General features: G+C 46.9%; 1 long non-coding RNA gene across 1 annotated transcript; it reads right to left on the bottom strand.

The window, feature by feature from the left end:
• Window positions 1–4481: 4481 nt before the first annotated feature.
• Window positions 4482–4940, bottom strand: LOC125548750 (uncharacterized). Its single transcript, XR_007301157.2, has 3 exons — window positions 4902–4940; window positions 4647–4762; window positions 4482–4559 (listed from the first exon to the last, which is right to left on the bottom strand). It is a non-coding gene; the product is annotated as an uncharacterized LOC125548750 (long non-coding RNA).
• Between the last annotated feature and the right edge of the window lie 254 nt (window positions 4941–5194).

Below are 5194 nucleotides of genomic sequence, written 5' to 3'. Positions count from 1 at the left end.
GGAGGTAAAACCCTACGTCCTGCTTGATTATTCTTGATAATATGAGTAGTACAAGAGTAGATCTACCACAAGATCGGAGAGGCTAAACCCTAGAAGCTAGCCTATGGTATGATTGTATGTTGTCCTATGGACTAAAACCCTCCGGTTTATATAGACACCGGAGGGGGCTAAGGTTACACAAGGTCGGTTACAAAGGAGGAGATATACATATCCGTATTGCCTAGCTTGCCTTCCACTCCAAGGAGAGTCCCATCCGGACACGAGACGAAGTCTTCAATCTTGTATCTTCATAGCCCAACAGTCCAGCCAAAGGATATAGTCCGGCTGTCCGGAGACCCCCTAATCCAGGACTCCCTCAGCGAGCTTTGCTATTATAGTTGGGTCTTATGATGTTTCTCCCCCTATACTCTCTTGTAATGGATTGAGTTTTCCCTTTGAAGTTATCTTATCGGATTGAGTCTTTAAGGATTTGAGAACACTTGATGTATGTCTTCCGTGGGATAACCGTGGTGACAATGGGTTATTCTATTGATTCACTTGATGTATGTTTTGGTGATCAACTTACGGGTTCCGCCCATGAACCTATGGATAGGGGTTGGCACACGTTTTCGTCTTGACTCTCCGGTAGAAACTTTGGGGCACTCTTCGAGTTCCTATGTGTTGGTTGAATAGATGAATCTGAGATTGTGTGATGCATATCATATAATCATACCCACGGATACTTGAGGTGACATTGGAGTATCTAGGTGACATTAGGGTTTTGGTTGATTTGTGTCTTAAGGTGTTATTCTAGTACGCACTCTAGGGCTGTTTGTGACACTTATAGGAATAGCCCAACGGATTGGTTGGAAAGAATAACTTTGAGGTGGTTTCGTACCCTACCATAATCTCTTCGTTTGTTCTCCGCTATTAGTGACTTTGGAGTGACTCTTTGTTGCATGTTGAGGGATAGTTATGCGATCCAGTTATGTTATTATTGTTGAGAGAACTTGCACTAGTGAAAGTATAAACCCTAGGCTTTGTTTCAACGCATTGCAATACTGTTTAGGCTCACTTTTATCATTAGTTACCTTGCTGTTTTTATATTTTCAGATTACAAGAACCTTTATCTACCATCCATATACCACTTGCATCACCATCTCTTCGCCGAACTAGTGCACCTATACAATTTACCATTGTATCGGGTGTGTTGGGGACACAAGAGACTCTTTGTTATTTGGTTGCAGGGTTGCTCAAGAGAGACCATCTTCATCCTACGCCTCCTACGGATTGATAAACCTTAGGTCATCCACTTGAGGGAAATTTGCTACTGTCCTACAAACCTCTACACTTGGAGGCCCAACAACGTCTACAAGAAGAAGATTGTGTAGTAGACATCAATGCGCGCCTCATGGCCGAGGGTCTTCGGTTGGCGGAGGAGCGGCATAAGCTAAAGGTGGCTATCAACCTCGGGCGTCACCAGCCCGAGCTTGATAACGTGAAGGCCGAGGTTTCTCTCGCAGCCTCGCGAGAGGCCTGCTCTCGAGCTCAGGAAGAGGCACGGGAAGCTGACCGCCGTTGCGAGGCCGCGGAGAAGCACGCGTGGGAGCTCCAAGCCTGGAGCGCCTCCTTGGAGCAGCAAGTGGAGGTGCACAGAGCCGCCCTTGCGTCGTTGAGCACTACAAGAAATATGTCAACTTGTGACCACCACTATTGGTCACTGAAAGGTCACAAATTTCCATTTGCGACCTTTTTGTGACCAAAAACAGAAGGTCAAAAGCTGGCGGTCATAAACTGACTTTAGTGACCTTTCTTCTGGAATGGTCGAAGACATTTACGACCAAAATATGTCCACTATAGCGTTTTGGTCACTAGCAACCTCCCCAGGCCACGTAGGCATCCAGCATGGCAAGCTGATGTGGCACAAGATTCAGCCCGGTCCAATTCAGTTTTCTACATGGGCCTAGCCCATTAATTCAGCCTTTCTATATTTTTTTTCTGTCAATTTTTGGTCAACTTCATGGGCCTGGCCCAACATTGCAGCCTTTTTTATTATTGGGCCTTGGCCTTTTCGTCTAAATAATTATAATTTCCTTTTTTTATTAAATGGGTCCACCAGTCAGATGGGTCCCAGTTGTCAGGTTTGGGTCTAGTAAGTGAGTCCCATCTATCAGGCTCATATTCTTCATATTTCAACTAGTATTTAACTTGGCAGACAAAAGCACACATGATACTTCAAATAAGAGCAACCAGATCACGTTGCCAATACATATGACCATGTGTAATACAGTACTTTAAAAGATCTACATGTGTAACGAGCTCTACAAGTGTGATACAATACTGCTTTACAAGAAAATGACGACATGCCGGACTCGCTGGACAACCATAGTCAAGGCTGGGAACAAACAAAATGGCAACATGGCTTCCTTTGTCAGGGCTGCCGGTGTTGCTCCTTCCGCGCCGCCGCCGCACAGGTGAATTTCCTGCACAAGTGAAATTGGACTGAATCTGTAAACTTTTTTATACTCCTGGACTGTGTTTGGAATGAATTTGGAGTACAAGGAAACCAGAACAATATCTGGACTGTGTTTAGACTAAATTTGGAGTACTCCTGGACTGAATTTGGACTGAGTTTAACTGAAATAATGATCAGGACAATGAACAGTACACAAAACATTATAGTCCAGAACCATATGTGACGGACGGTACCCCAACATTACACAAAGGATGGTCAATGATCAAGACTAGTGTGCAATGATATATACCTTTGGTGACCGGGCTAGAATAATGGACCATAGCCTGAGGATCACGACGTTCGTCGTCTTGACGTACTCGTGCACCTTCTTCATGATGTGCTGTGCCTCCACTATACTCTCCATCGTCATCTTGTCCGAGGACTTGTCGATGATCACCTCTGAGCATATCTCACCTATCTTTCTCTGCTTGGCCCAGACCATCGCGCCCACCGCTAGTAGCAAGGATGCTGCCAGTGCATAACCGACCCACTCGCTGCAATAGAAAAGATGAAACTTGCATATTATTCCAAGTCCCATTTTCAACTTGAGTACACACAAATATGTAACCAGGATTCAATGAAAATGATGCTTATAATCTTAATGATGCACTAAGCAGACTAACGGAAATATATATGGGAGGTATTCAGAAACATGTTTAATGGAAATATCCAGCTTGGAGATATTCAGAAGCATGATACTCCTAATCATGTACTTATGCTGAGAATATTTATGCTTGCATGTTCAGAATATATACTCTACTCAGCTTTACTAAGAAATATTGTTAAATCTTGACAAGTTAAATCTTGTTCGGTCTTGTTAAATACTCCAAGCAACTAATCCTACTGCGACTGCATCTTGAGTATAGTTACTCCAAGCAACTCTCTCGGATGAGTACTAACTAGAAAGAGCACCATGGGGACGGGGAGGGTTGGATGGAAATCTCACCAGGATGAGGTCGAAGATGAACCAGGAGGTGCCGAAGAGGAACACGAATAGGGACAGCAGGAACGGCATGAACTCCAGCCCTCTTCGACCAACCTCTGCACAAGCACAACCACACGCATGTCTCATGATTCAGTAGTCAGCGCGTACACCAAACTGTTGACTGTGGATTTCAGAAATGTGTGCGTGCGTACCGTGAAGACGGCGATCTGTGAAGCTGATCGTGACGTTGACGCAGGGCACGGCGATGGCACCACGCCGCGATGCCGCCGCCGAGGACGGCGAGGGAGAGGACCAGGAACCCCGCTCGCAGTCGGTGGTGGCGACCAGGAACATACAAAGAGTACAAGAACAAACAAAGCTCATGGTTACACTTAATTCACATTTTCTAACTCTCTTTTTACATGTATAAGATGCTAGAAATAAGATGTAGAGTTTTCAAAAAATAATTAGCATACTTGCATTTTGCAGTGCTACTGTGTGCACTGGACAACAATCATTTATGGACTTAATTCAAAACACTTGTAACATAACAGAAGCAGGGTGAACAGGGTACCGCATTTGATACCAACTGAGAACACTTATTACATAACAAGACAAGAGCAAAGTGAACTTAGTGTCGCAGTGTTGTTTAAGAGAGCGGCTTGTTCAATTTAAATTCACACCGAATGAGGCCAGAACCAACTTACATGATCTGGTATAAATCTACCAAATACCCTATTTCAGCAACATCACAGAACACACGAACTAAACCTAACATACAAGTGAGGTCACGACCAATATACATGACCTAGTAAGGAACCAAGGACCTTCAGTAGAAACCACCAAAACCTCGGCACGATCCACAGAAACAATATTATTCTACCGTTTGGTTAAAGCTAGAACACTGCGACGCTGCATACATCTCCCTATGCAGCAACTAAAATCAAGTGTCTTCGCCATACACACGACCAACACGGTACCAAAAATGATCTATTGCACAACCACGGCAGTTAGTACCAGCCAGCATAGTTAAAGTTGCATCCACGGATCATGGCAACTGGAGAGAAGTGATATACCTCGTTGATGGCGAGCATCTGGCCGTTGGCCTTCTTCACCTTCTTGAGCTTCCTCAGGAAGTACCTGCGCGCAAACAACCAAACAATCAAACACATAAGCGCCGACGAAACCAGCACGCGAGGAAGATCGAGGTCGGGGGAGGAGACTGACCAGAACTTGGACTTGGCGCGGACCTCGTTGGTGGCCCAGAGCTTCATGCGGTAGATCTTGGGCTGCTCATCGCCGGGGGTCGGCAGCGCGCGACCCACCACCTGGTACTGGTGGAACTATGCGCAAACACAGAGAGGACAGCCACGATGGGGGTAAGATCGACGGCGCGGCGGATCTAGAGGACTGGGGGAGGACGGCGGGGCGGGGAAGAGAGAGAGAGAGAGAGAGAGAGAGAGAGAGGGAGGAGGAGCTTACCCTGTGGGCGACCATTCTGGCGAGCTCTTGAGACCAGAGTGCGGGGCGGCGAAGCGAGAGGCGAGGTTGGATACGTAGTGCTGGAGGAAGGAGGAGGCGGCGGCGAGGGGGGTGGGAGGCGGGGAGGGGGAGGGGCACCACTGAACTATATCGATGCCGCGGACGACGATGAGCACTCCCCTCCACCTCCGCCCCCGAAGCTCATCTCCATGCCTCCTCCCTGGTCACCGACGCCTTGCGCGCCGGAGATGGCTGCCGGCCTAGATGGCGGCGACGGAGAGGGAGTTGGGTGA

Source organism: Triticum urartu, chromosome 3A, assembly GCF_056163025.1.
Source record: "Triticum urartu cultivar PI428250 chromosome 3A, HENAU_Tu73, whole genome shotgun sequence".
NCBI lineage: Eukaryota > Viridiplantae > Streptophyta > Magnoliopsida > Poales > Poaceae > Triticum > Triticum urartu.
The sequence above is the reverse complement of the archived record's forward strand: the minus strand, read 5'-3'. Positions and strand labels throughout refer to the sequence as shown.